Genomic DNA, 14,588 nt, shown 5'->3' with positions numbered 1-14,588 from the left:
AATGGAGCACTGAATCTTAGCTCTCAAAAGCTGAGAGCTCTTCTCTATTTCTCAGACAGCCAGGCTAAAGTGATCGGCAGACAACCTATATGAGGGAGGTATACTGACCATCTGACCATCTGACCATCATCACTGGTTGATGGAAATGTAGAAGTGATCTCCAGTACAAACCTTGTTTGTAGGCTTCATTTGGCAGTAGGGTCACAGTGCAACAAGTTACACGTAACCATCATCTTCTTCACATTGGGTAAAAATACTTAAGAAAGATTTGCTCATTTGGCTAGACATTTATATTTTCATCTAGAGAAACACATATAATAATTTTTTTTGCCTCTCTATGCTCCCCTGCCTTGAACACTCAGTGGTTTGGTATAGATCTTTACTGCAGAAAGAGGGTTTTCCTGAAACAAGGAAGTAGATCACTGGCATACAAGGAAAGGGCTGCACTGCTAGTAGAAAACAAAAGAGGGAAATTATACTGCACACCTTTTGGTACCTCAGTATCTTATTCATGTGCCCAGAAAATGAGTACAGGGACACTTGCTCTTAATGCTTCTCATTCCTGGAGCAGAGACATCCCACTGTCATTTTCACATTATCATGTGCAAAGGCAGGTATAACCCCAAACATTTTGCAAGTTGCAGTAACATAATTTTTTATGCATTAAAGAGCATTGCTCTGAGAAAGCTGTTCTCTTGCACTTCTGATTGGGGTCTGAGGCACAGATGGGAGAAATAGATATGCTGAAGTCAGCCAGAAGCAGAATCCAATTCTTCTGGACCCTGGTAATGTGCCTTATCTGGTAGGTCACACAGCTTCTTAAGATTTAATCTGCAATTCATTGTGCATCTAGTCATGGCTTAGCGTACAACTACTTAATGTAAAATAGAACCAGTTGGGTATCTCTATTATATGCAACAGTGGGCTAATAGTTCTTAGGAGGCTAAGTGAAGCACTGAATGCACAAGCCCTGTCTTTTATGACTATTTGTTTGGCCTCACTGGAAGCACTATAAATTTCTAGAATATTCCTGAGTTCATTTGTGTTTTTATTTTATGACAGCTCAGATTTGAAAGACTCTGGGTTTGTTTGCCTGTGGAAGGCTTTTTTTTTAATTGGAAATTCTTTCTTCAGCTTCTCTGTGTGAAGCTCTGCATGAAGGGAAAAGAACACAGGGGCTTTAGGTTAGCATCACTGTTTAGGCACGGGCCAATGATCAAACATCTGTTTGTGTGCAGGCAGAATGCTCAATAATTTATAAGCCCAATGCCTTCTCCAAGTGACCAAAAGACCCCAAGAAAATTTTAATCAAAAGAACATGCAGACAGAAGAGTAAAACACCTGCACAGTTCTATCTGCAGAGAGTGTCGTACATGTAGTTTGGTCTGCAACTCATTGGATCCCATTGACTTGAGCATGATTTTCAAAGGGAGATCCTGAGCTCTTTTCAGCATGGTTCTCATTCAGAGAAAGCAGAGACTGGATGACTGGAGAGGTATTATTCTGGAAATGCTTTAGGTTATTTATCTACCTTCCAAAAATCATCTCTGTATCATAATACAGATATTACTTCTATTCAGAGTTATTTTACCCATTGATATCTTCCCTTGTGCTTAAGCACAAGTATTTCTCATGGAAAACTGCAAAAAGTATTTAAATACTGTGATTGTGAGGTAAAACCCATTTTAAGGGCAGAACATCTTTGTACTGTTTGATTCAAATATCCTTGTTAAGGTATATTTCATGAAAACACTGACTTTGTATAGATTCAGTATTTTTTTCACCATAATCATCCCTGTCCCAGCATTCCCATGTGCTCTTCTGTTGCTGCCAGCAACACTGCTTTTTGTCCCTTCTGAAGGTGTACTTCAGGCAGCAGGATGCTGTGTTGCCCATTTATTTCCATGGCAGAAATGAGTATGCTGAGGCTTCAGCTGGCAAACAATCCTGGCACAAACAAAGCACAGGTTGTTAAAAGACAGAAGTTGAGGTGTGAAAGAGGCTGCTAATTTGCTCCTGAGACTGTCAGTGCAACCTCCACTAGCTGCAGCCAGAGTAACTCTGGCACAGGAATTAGTTCGGAGAAAACATTGCATTCTGGAAAAATGTAGCATGGAAATTGCAGCTACATCTTATTAATTTTCTTCCCAAAGACTTGAAAATAAAATAAGAGACTGAAGTGTTAATGCATCTGTGTTTGTATATCCAAAACAGCGTTTGGTTGCTCAGACTCAACAGATAGAAAAAGCCTCAAAGGTGTATCACCGATGATAACAGAAACCTTTTTTCATTGCAACACTAACAGTGGACCTGTGGCTGGCAGGGGCTAGTTCACTTCAGGGTGGAAAGCTACAGTACAGATCACACTCCAAGACAGCCAAACTTTTGCCATTGTGTGGCAGCCACCTACAAGCATGGATTTTCATAGCACCGTAGGCAGACTGAGGCTTCACATCCGGACATGTATCCAGGTCAAGTTGTCTGAGTCTTGAGAGGAAATGCGAACAGCTGTCTCTATCACAGTGTGCACTGGGACTCAAGAGCAAAATTGCCCTGACATATTAAGCTTTATATTTCTGATAGAAATCAATGAAATTATGATATAAATCAATAGAACCGTTAGATCTCCGCATAGGCACATATAATTTTATGTTACTTCTGAGTCAACAAATACACTGTAAGTGTGACTAGTGTGGGTGCTGTGATGTCAGTGGCCAGATACTGTTCCAATGACACAGGGTTTTTTTAAGGTCTTCTACATGGAGCTGGTGGGAATAAAGACTGTGCTTCACCCCAGGTGAAATGAGGACAGAAAACAAGGAAGAGAAATATCTTACTGGGTTTGAACTGAAGAACAGGCTCAGATGTGAATGTGCAAGTAATTACTGTCAAAGAGGCGGGTGATGTCCAGCAATGCAACAGGTCCCCTAAAGCCTTTCTTCCCCTCTCGGTGTATGGTGGGTGCCCCTCCTGCTTGCCAAAGGCAACTCAGACAATAGGTGGCTGCCTCTGAGACGTGTTTCTCCTTCTGTGTTGCTCTGACATCTTTGCCTCCACCACGCTGAGCTCTTTAGGGTCCCTCTGGTCTGCCCAGGTGAGGTTTGTCACAGAAAATGCTTATTGCAGTGGGGCTGGACTGAGAGCCAAATCACATCACGTCACTCTTCCCACTGCTGTGATGGGGAATGGCAGCTTGCAGTCTTAGTCCCTTGAGCATAGGTCTGGGTGCTGGCCTTAAAAAAATGTTCAAAGTACTTTATAACAACAATTCTTTCTTATGCCCTCTCTTTCCACCCTCCAAAGTAATACAAAATACTTCAGACTGGAACCTTACATTAAAGAAATAAAAATAAATGAATATATTTGCCTGTAGATTAAAATGGCAAAATTATCATGTCTCCTATTCATAAGGCATTTTGGAATATAATTTGGGCAATTTCTCATTGTTGGGAAAATCTGTCTCTGCTAGAATTATGGCTTTCCAGCATTGTAGGACTAACATTTCCATATTGATAAAAAACAGTAAAAAGGTACTTTTAAAATAGCTAGTTAGCCTCCCATTGAGCATGAGTTACAGTCACTGAAACTTTCAGTATTTTGAACCTTTTATTGTGTTTTCCTTAATTTGTGATTGCTGTTCCAGGGCATGCAGCCAGCAGAGGGATTTTCACAATTCTGACAAACACTGAATCTGTAGTTCTAAACCTCAAATGTGATGTCCCCCAAAAATAACCCCACAGAAGTCCATCTCTTTGAGTTTCTGTAGGGCTAATGTGATTTGAATTGATGATTGTCTTCTACCATGATCTTTATTGCTTTGAGAAGTACTGTTAAGGTAAGTAACGTTCCCACAGAAGAACAATTTATCTTAGCTACAGATCATAGGAGAGTAGTGCTGTAGGAATGAAACAGAGGTAACTTAAACCACTTTCTATTTCAGATTCAAATCCATGTCCACTGGCAAGTGCCAGCATTCTGTGAAGCTGGTGAAAAGCTTCACTAGCTGGGCCACCCCATGAAGGGAGATCTTCATGCAAGGGCAAATATCACTATATTCAAACTCACTGTATTCTTTCAGTGCTTATGCGAAGCTGAGAGTTGATTGCAGGATCTGCATCCTTTGATGTTTAGAATGATTCTCCCAATAGCTTGTATTGGTCCTGTGAGAAAGGCAGACAGATTTTTGACCTACATGACAACAAATATACCAAAGAAGGAAACATACTAGTTTTGCAGGGTACTTGGTAACATATTTGCAGACTCTCTTGTATAGGGAGTGCAAGGAAAGTGAGACAGAGAGAAGCAAGACACCACAGCACTAGTTACATCAATCAGCCTGTGAGTTGAAACACGTTACCCCAAACACCAGTGTTACAGGGCTGGCTTCATGATAGTGTTTTCTGCTCAGTCATGCATTACCCAGATCAATCCTGAGCACCGTTAACCCCACCGTGTCCCTATATCTACATCAACGGTTTGGAGATGGGGTCTTGCCAGACTGAATGCCATCTTGCTCAACCAGTTTTCACTTTTTGTCTAGCAGAATGCCTGAAAAGAGGAAAGCTGGTGCATGTCTGATGTGTAAGGTTCAGGAGCGTCAAAGATAGGCAGCATGGAGATCTTGAGGGCCACGGAAATTGACCCACTGTTGGTGTCCTCTTGGAGCAGCTCCGCTTGTGCAATGAAATAGATCCCTTGGAATATTATATTAGTGACTGGTATGGACCTAGGCTAAGCTGCAAGTGAGTACTCAGGAGACAGAGATCCTTGCCTCCTATTTCCATACCTTTAGTCTTGCTGACTCATGACCTAGATGCAGTGCCACTGCAAGATTTGGAGTTACAAGCATCAGTGGAGTAATCAAAGATTCAAACAGCTCACCATAAATAATGCTGCACAACATCAGTGATATGCCATAAGGACAAAAATTAGCCACAGAGTTTAATAAAACAAACTACATGCAGTTGGCTTCTGTGACTGCATTAGATATTTTAGGTTTGTATGAGACGTGCCCATTGTACTTCCCAAGGGAAAAGTCTCAAAACTAGGACAACAGTTTACTTTGCAACAGAATCTGCAAAAATTTATATGTTTTTTCATTCTTTATAAAAATATAAAATAGCAGACTACACAAGTATATTCTAGATCATACACAGATACACAAAAAGTCTTGTTATATCATTGATAGTTTGATCTGAAAGCTTCTTTAGTACTCTTCCTTCCTCAAGGCAAGATTTACTTCATTTTTCAAGTCTGTCACACTTTACATCGAACAAAAAAAAAAACAATAACATCTGTGATCAAAATATAAAAAGAGGGAAGATCACAAAACATTCTCGTATCCAAGAACATGATCTGATTTTTCTCTTTCGTCATGTGTTTCTTCCACATTCATTAGGATAAGTTTACAGCAAGCCTTTAAACCCCAGATTAAGAATTGCAAGATAGACAATTAGACCTTCCTTCAGTGGTAATATATAACAAAAGTAATCCTTATATACCATAACAAAGATGATATACTCAGAAATGAAAACTTCAACCCACTAATGGCCTAAGAATGATAGGTCATAAATATATCAAATGAATGCTTTAGAGAACCAAGTGTACTATCAATGTTTGAGACCAGGTTGGTCATTTGGGGGAAAAAAAATGGTATTTTAGATTCTCTGGACATTGGAAAGGTCTAAAAACTGCTGTAAAAATTCACATATTTTTCCCAAACCAGCCTACTCCTCAGATTGTCAAGTGCATGGAATCACTGTTGTCACTCTGGATAAATTTGGATTTAAGGTATGAGTGGATTCAGAAATGACTGTCCGTCTGTACTATGCAGCATGCTAGAACTCTAGAGTTAAAATCCACAAATCTAACTTCAAAATATGATCTTCAAAAGGATATATACTTGCATCGCTGGCTAATGAGTTTTTAAATATAATTTTTCAATTCCTCACTCATTAATTCCTGTAGAACTGTTTTAAAAAGAATATTTATAATGTATGTATTTTTCCATTCAGTCTCCACTTTCTGTCTGCTAGGAGTCAGTAAGGCCAGACCTTTCTTCTTGCTTTACATATGGTTGGCAGTAAATGGAGCAGTTTTCATTGTGATGAAAAATCTCTGTATATAACCTATCACCCTGAGGAAGAAGCATATTCTGTTTAATAAGAATTTCTTCCATGTGATCCAAGAAGAATCCATTCAGAATTTGCAAGCAAAGAGTGAAAGAATTATTTGATTATTTTATGTTCTAATGAAAAATTTAAAATATACCAAGCGTGTAAGCTTAGAAGGCTTCTTGATATTGTTTTACCATGTTGCTTAACAAAGAAAACACAGATACAGAAAAAAATTATTAAGTGCAGCAAAAAATGAAATGTAGTTTTGTGGCCAGTCTCAGAAGCTTGTTGGAAGGAGAAATTCTGTTCCCGTCATTGAAAGGACTGTATGTAAATGGAAATGTATTCAAAGCCACAAGAACAAATGTTCATCCTTTGCTCACCCAGGCTGAAGATTCCACGCAAAAGGAACATCTGATTGATCCCACTAAATCATCTTTTCAAAACATAGCAAAGTTTTACACAGCAACTGGCAAATAGGTGGGAAAATATAAAAAAACATAGCTGATGCCTACTATAAACATTCACACAACAACAAAGTTAAGGGGGCTGATGTTAGCCCACGAAGCAGACAATAGCATCAAGTCTGCCCTTTATTCTTTAAAACACGTTTTAAACTTCTGTCTAAGAAGACATCCAGCAAGTAATTCCTCAAAGCTGAATGGGGTTGGTTGTCTGGAAAGCAGGGAGATTTACTTTGCTTTTTTTTCTTTTGTTTTCTCATATTCAGAGCTATGGTTTCTGAGATTTCTGCCAACTCAGCAATGAGGCAGTGAGTTGCTGATTTTGTTCCATCTTCATTCTCATCTGCAACATAAGGGTGAGTCATCAGTCAGTGCACTTACAGGCAGATTTTGGAGGCCTACTAAATTTGATAAGCACTTTGATTACTGAGACAGTATATAGCTACTGAAGTATTTTTCTGAAGGAAGTGACTGTTTGGAAAGAGAATTTTCTGTTGGTATGGGGATGGGGCTAGACACAGAACTAGCAAGAATTCCTCTGGTAGTCTTGACTACATGGCAGAGCTGGTAGTCTTGGAACTGAGGAGAAAAAGTCTTCTTTAAATCTTCTTTAAACATGGGACACAGTACCATGTAGCTCTTTTATTCTGAGTTACCTTTTAGAAGCAAATGATGAACTGCAAGAAAATGTTGTATGATAATGATAAATTACAAAAAAAAAAAAGAATCTAGACTTTTGTTTTGAAGGTTTATCAGAAATACTGAAAACAAAACTGAATTAAGAACTGGGACTGACAAAAGCAAAAAGTTTTGCATCCAGTATGGTTATAGTATGGTTAATACAGATTGTAATTTTTTTTTGTACTTTTCTGGTGTTTTTGTTGTTGTTGTTAGTTTATTTGATTTTTTTTTTTTCTCTGCCCTCTGAAAGCTTCTCAGCCATTTGAAGTGTTTCTTCTACCCCTTTATTCTATTGTCAGGAACTAACCCTGTACATATCATTCAAAAACACTCAGTGGAACAAGTATCACATTAACAGAAGACAAGCACTTTGTAGGAAATGGCTTTCCAGTGCTCTTTGCTGTGTGTACCCATTTCTCTAAAGCAACAACCAGCTTACTGAAGAACTTGAATAGAAATGGAAGGCTAAAAACTACATTTAGATTCAGCTGTACGCAGCAAGATGGCCCTTGGGATTCTGATTCATGACTGAGTTCCTATGTGTAATGATATTGCAAATAATAAATAATCATTGCCCTGTCTAAGTCTGCCAAGGGGAATCTTATTTTTATTTAGGCAGAGGATGTTTTGCAATTAAAAACAATTACTCTAGGATGTGGAAAGTACTTCTCTCTTGAGGATAGTAAGGCTGTAGGCTAATATATGCCTCTCTTGAGAGACTCCTCACTGCCTGCTGCTGTAAGTACTTGGGGATTGGTGCAGAGAGAAAAAAAAAGAGGGACTCTCAAGGAGTCTGGTGTGTGGCTAAAACCTAAATATATCCCATGGAACTGATCTTATGCACCATTGTAACAGCAGATCTCCAGTCAGCTTAGCTCATTCTATGGTATTTGAGTAGAGTTGTGTGGAAAAAGAAGACATTCCACAAATGATTTTAGTACTTTGATTGCTGGTTCTGGACTGCTGTGGAATAAGGACTGCTAGTGTTGAAATCCTCTCAAAGGGAAAAGAAGCTCTGATCCCAGGACGGATCAGAGATTGGTGGAACTTGGTAGCCTTTTGCTGCCAAGAGGCTGTGAGGCTGGAAGCAGTGGGCAATCATGTACCTTCCTGATGGAAACCTATAGGTTTTGAAGCTTATCCCTGTTCTGTTCTGAACTTTGTGAGACTGAAAGACTTCTACAGAACATTTCAGTTTAACGGAGCCTGGTAATGTTGACAAAGGTGGGATATATTTTGGATCAGCAAAAGTTACAATCTATTTGAAATACAAATAAACAGTCTAAATTTTTACATGTATCAAATCAAATTACTTTGCTTTTAGGTCACAAGAATTGACCTTTCTTTCTTTCTTTCTTTCTTTCTTTCTTTCTTTTTTTTTCTTTTTTTACATGATCTGATAAAATACAAGTAACTGTTTGACTTAATTTTTGGTCACTGATTTTTCATCAGATATGGGTCTAGCTGTATTTCCCTTCCCACCCTCTTCCCTGTACCCGCAGGCCCATTATGCCATGTCATGTTGGGTTACCTCCCACTTTAGCAACACGTTCCATGATGTGACACCCCATGATTCACAGAGACAAGAACAAAGTACTCTAAACAGTAGAGTGATTGTGCTGCCGTAGTATCTGGGGCATCTGCAGAGTGCTGGATGATGGTACAGGTTTTTAGCTTTCTGAATAAAAGTTGGATAGCTCAGCAGATCTGCAATGCTTAATAGGCTAAAATACAAGGGTAATCAGTACCATAAAGAACCTCGTGTCTGGAGTCTCAGCAGCCCATGAAGCAGAAAGTAATCAGCTCAGCGTTCTCCAGTGAGTGTCACTGAAGCTTCTACATGTGGCTTCAAGGTGCCTGAATGGATTCAAAGTGAAAGAGAAAAGTAGAGCAGAAATGCCATTCAACCCCTATTATCCTGCTTCTTAGAGGAGTTGTTAATGCACGTCTTTGGGAATGCCTTGATGACTGAGCTTTAAGGCAGTTGGTGTATGAGACACGCTCATTCTACAAACTCATACTGATGATTATTCATCCTCTTTGTTGTGGTCAGGCTCTCGAAGAGGGTATGTTGACCCTTTGTTGTCCAGACTAATAATCATCAAAATCATCAAAACAACATCTGCACCACAAAATGTGCAACCTGAAATTTAGGTAGCATGCAACAAATTAATAAAGGGAGATTCAGTGCAGTACAAACTTTTTGAGTGGTTTCAATAGCCCGTGGTCTTCACCAGTGTAATCTTGCTAATGACTGGTAGATGAATTCAGTGTTTCCAGGACTTATTTCCATGCTTATTTTCCCATTTAGGGAAAGCACAGATTTTTTTTTTCCAGATATGAGTTGTATAGACAGCCTAATTTGCTTCAGAAAGAACAAGAGCACTTCTCTGTGAGGAAGGAAATATTGGCTGCTTATATGTCCCAGTTATGGCAGGCTCCTTCCCTGCAGTTATGCATTCAGTTGACTTGGCCACAACTTCTCTTCAGCCATTCTCACTACAAAGAACAAAAGGTCAGAACAGAAAGAGTGGACAACTGCTAGGATTTCAGAAAGGCAAGCAAAGGCAAGTAAATATGAAACAGAAAGGACATTGTGATGGCAGGAGTTAACGTCCTACGTAAGTTACTATCTGCCAAACAGTTATATGATGAAATCACAGGCTCTAGGTTCACTTCCTAGTGCTGATGTAGACTTAGGTTTCTTAACTCCATTTCCTCATCTGAAAAATGGAGGTAATTATAGCATTTACAATTTTTTATCATTCTGAGGTCTTTTAGGAGGACCTAAACCTTGACAAGAAGCTGGGCTGCCTACGCAAGGGTGATCCAGACTCTCTTAAGGTTCTGCACTGAAGCATAAAACAGGCTGTTGTTGCTTATACTGACTATAATAAGTGTACTAGCGTTAAGTAACATGGGGTACTGATTGTCCTTCCACTGTTCTTTCTATTGTTCTGCTTCAAGCACAGAGAACACATTGGCATTAAAGCTCTTTGATTAGATAGGTATGTAAAATCAGTAAAACAAAACTCTGTCAAGTTAATATTTATTTTGTAAATATTGCATTAAAAGCAAGAAGGTACAATCTGTGCTTTAACTGAAGTTCTGTACCCACCAGTGCAGAGAAGTGGCCAGGTTAGTACAAAGTATTGGCCAGTAAAGGAGCTGTTTTTTTAACAGTAACATTTATCACTGTACGTAACATAATAGTATTATAGTATAAAACATATAATCTGGTGTGTACCAAGGTCTTGAACTGTGTCTTGGACAAGTGATTACGCTCAAGTATAATGGATTTCAAGGGCTGCTATTGTCAAATAACAGAGTACATAGAAACGTATGGAAAGTATGTGAGGTTGTAAATCTTAGGTTCAAATAACTAGCAGAATCCCATGTTCACGACTATACTACAAAACTCATCTTTCACCAATCCCAGTCCTATGTTTTTGATACATCTCTTGATTAGTTTCATTGTGTTTCAGTTTAGGAGATAGTTCTTCAGAGAGTCATACACTACCAAGTCAGGATGCTGTATAATCATAGCAGTGGAGGGCTGCTTCTCTCATTTGTTATGCACACAGAATCAGGTTGAAATCATTTAAAGTAAGACTGAAGTATTTACAGCATTAGCATGCATATTTCATTTAATTACTTGGAAGAAGTTTGACACAAAACTTGTATGTTCAGAGAAGCAAAGTACTACAGCTGAACAAAATACTTTAGGTATTTCATCCTTCTGAGAAGTGATCAGCACTTTCTGCATTTTCTGGACACTTAATAAATTTTTTTGTTTAGTGAAAAATTTGCCTTACCTTAAAAATAATTCTCAGCAAGACAGTAGTAAATGCATAACATGGGAATGCCTTTATTCTCTGCAATTGCAAATTGCTTCTTATGAACTGTTAAGATTAGAAATAGACTTATCTTGAAAAACGGCCATATGGTACCTTAAAATTAAAATGCTTCAGAGCTTAAAAGACAACATTAAAAAAAAAAATACAACTGCTTTTCTAATTCAATATATTAGATATATTGAAATTAAGGAAACAAAATTTCAAAGAAAAAAAATTGAAAATCTTGAAAATCTGATTCGATTGAGGAAAGACAAATGATTTAACATTTATTTTTAAAGTCATGTTGTTATCAAGGCTTTCAAAATACAGTAGAGTGTTTCAAAATACTATTCTTACTATTCTTTAACAAGAATATTTATCTTTTCATAAGGGTGTCCTTTGATGAACTATGAAACAGAACAATAATGGATGATAAACTGAAGTTCCTTTCTAAGAACCAAAATTAAAAGAGCAAAACAGAAAAATAAAATCATGTGCCAACTTCAAAAGAATTTCAAAGTATGAAATTCCTTAAGCTTGAAATATAATTCAATGATTTATGCATAAAGATACAGTAAAGAGCTTTGAAATCTTGAGAAAACAGGAAAAAATGAATTGTCTTTTCTGTGATTGATGACAATATGTCCACAAAGGATTTCTAATTATGATATCCCAGATGTCTGGGATGTACAAACATGTCACACCCAGCAATCTTTTTAACTTTCATTTCCTTTTTTTTCCTGTGGAATTGCATGAAATAAAACATTATTTAAGGCCAAGTTTCTCAACTGGAACTTGTCCAGCTCAGAAGTCTCTTTAGCAACGAGGAAAAAAAAGAACTCTTCCCCTCCAAAAATGGGAAGAAGGCACTTGTGTTGCATAAACATTTTCCCTCACCCAAAGTGCGTGTGACTCTGGATTTTGTTAGTTGTGACTGTTGCCATGAGCTGTGCATTTGTTGATATTTACTCATGTTGACCTTGTTGCTCCACTATGAGCAGAGATTAGCTGGTACCAGAAGACTCACCAATCATGTACACAGTATCTCATAGAGCTTTAATTCCGTGTAAGCTTATTCTCTCCCCGTAAGTGGAGAGGGTACTAAAAAAAGCTAGTTCGGACAAACTGCCTTACTTTTTTTTGTGTAATGATGCCAATGCCCTATTCTACGATTCTACAAATATCAAACACGTCATTGTCCAATTTGCAGCTCTGTACACATCTTCATTCTTCATAGGCTCCTAAAATGCACAGATCAAGAGCTCTTACTTGGCCTGTGCATGTTTTTATTCTCCGTTGCTGAAATTAGCAAAAAAACTCCAAACAAATAAAAAACATAAAACAAAACAAAACAACAACAACAAAACAACAAAAACATACAACTCCAGTAACAGAAAATTGAATCCTGGTGCCCCAGGTTTTATGAGGCTGGGATGAGTTGACAGACCTCTTCTAAGAGTCCCAGTGGATATGGGGCTGCTTTTGTGGCAAGAGTGTCAAAGGAGCAGAAGTTGTGCTTGTAAGTACAACCTTCCTCTTCTGGAAGGATGAAGAAAGAAGAGTTTAGGAGGTGTGGGTCAGACCAAGTGTTTCAGTCAGTTCCTACTGGCATAGCTGTTTGGCTCTTTGCACTGCACCCCATATGCACGCATCAAGACAACGCTGTTTCTTTAATAATAATGGTAGAGTTTGAAATTGGAACTCTTTAGCTTAGTGTGTTTGCTGAACAAACACTGAAAGGCAGCAGGGAGGTAAATCATTGTTGCATGCTGAAGGGAAGCACGGCATTACTTATGAATGACTGCATGCATGGCTGCCTGACTCAATGAATGAATCACCCGGAATAAGGCTGCGCTGCTCCAACTAGCACAGAAACCTCTCGGATATTCATTTATAAAGCTCAGTCATAAATATTGTATATTCTACAAGGCAAGGAAGGAAGCACAGTCAGAGCTGGTTAATGTGTTTTATTTCCAGGGCTGGGTGCTTTGTATTGTCGCAACGCTTGGCCCTGTGGGATCCCTGTGGGCACGCAGCCCTCTGGGGCTGTCAGCACAGACATCTCCAGCTGGGTTCATTGACCTGATGGGTTGTATTATACACATTCATTAGAAACTGCAGTGCCACTGGGGAAAAATCATACCGGGAATTCAGTCTTATACAACAGACTTTTAAAATCCAGGGGTATTATTAAATAATTTAAATATTTTCATGTTGGCTTACACTTTTAAATAAAACTGGGCAGAATCTAACAGGTCAACATTTGTGAGGTGCTTACAGCCTGGCAATCTTATAGTGTCAGACTATCCAAAACATTGCCAGTATTGACAATGTCAGTTGATGTACCACAGCGAGAAACATTTCAAATGATGAAATATTTGTTCTGAAGGACACTGTCTGAGCCATGACTTATTTAATTCTGAAAGTGAATGTTCCATATTGCAGAAAGAAAATTTTCACAATTTTATTTGATTTTGAGAATGTTTCAACAAAAGAACACATACTTACACTCTTCTGTCTTTACTTGAAAATAGATTTGCTGCTTTTTGTAATCAGCACACGATGAACAAAAGTCACTCTATTCCTCCAGTAAAAAGAAACCTACCTTCAAAACACAAGATACTGAAAATCCACTAAATTGCTATGAAAATTTTAAGTGCTCCAGAATCTTTTAGGAGTTCCAGTCTGATTTCAAGCTTTATGAGTGGAAATTGATCTACACTGATGAGCTCTGATGTGCAGACAAACGATGATATTTTATTCTAAGATACCACTTCAAAAACAAACATAAAAAACAAATTAAAAGAGACTACAGAAATATCACTGCTGGATACTTTTTAACTAAGGACAGTGCAGTTCTTTAGGCTTTCAGCCATAGCAGATTTAGATATAATGCAGCTGTGCTTTGTGAAGCATGTCACACACAATATGTATCCAGAAATTAAATAACAGGACAGTGTAAAGCGTGCAACATGAACCGCAGAGAAGAGTGTGCAGACGCTGGCAAACAAAATTGAAATACAATGTTAAGACAAATAATGAAAGTTACATTCCTAGAAACAATCAGGCTAACATGAAGGAGGCTTCCCCCCTCTCCCCTTCCCCCAATAAGATGGAAGTAGGCTGCTGCAAATGAAATAAACAGAGGATTAGGCTGAGATGAAAGAATGAAAGGAAAGCAAGCAGACTGTGTTTTCTCTTGTGCAGCTGCTTAACATGCTCTGGATAAACTGCTACTGAAGAGCTCTGCAGCAGGATTGGTGCTATGTCACATAAAGCTGTTTATGTCAAGGGCGGGATAACAGGCTGCCCAGAGAAGTTGTGGCTGTGCCAACCCTGGAGGTGTTCTACACCACATTTGATAGGGTCCCAGGCAACCTCATCTGATGCCTGATTTAATGGCTGGCAATCCTGCCTGCAGTAGGGCGGTTGGAACTGGATGACCTTTACATTGCCTTCCAACCCAAGCTGTTCTATGATATGATTCTGTG

At 38.6% G+C, this 14,588-nt stretch overlaps 1 long non-coding RNA gene across 21 annotated transcripts in view; it reads left to right on the top strand.

Moving 5' to 3' along the window:
* LOC109366551 (uncharacterized) overlaps positions 1-14,588 on the top strand; it is a 105,832-nt gene that overhangs the window by 54,907 nt on the left and 36,337 nt on the right. For 17 of the 21 annotated variants that reach the window (XR_014882949.1, XR_014882973.1, XR_014882957.1 and 14 more), the window contains one exon: positions 6,847-6,936. The exons of 3 other annotated variants lie outside the window; for them this stretch is intronic. This is a non-coding gene — a long non-coding RNA (uncharacterized LOC109366551). Of the gene's footprint in view, positions 1-6,846; positions 6,937-7,560; positions 8,054-14,588 lie in introns of those variants that run through there. One more of the 21 variants, XR_014882971.1, reaches the window with a different exon arrangement.

Source organism: Meleagris gallopavo, chromosome 1, assembly GCF_905368555.1.
Source record: "Meleagris gallopavo chromosome 1, MGAL_WU_HG_1.1, whole genome shotgun sequence".
NCBI classification, from domain to species: domain Eukaryota; kingdom Metazoa; phylum Chordata; class Aves; order Galliformes; family Phasianidae; genus Meleagris; species Meleagris gallopavo.
This window is presented reverse-complemented; position numbering and strand designations above follow the sequence as displayed.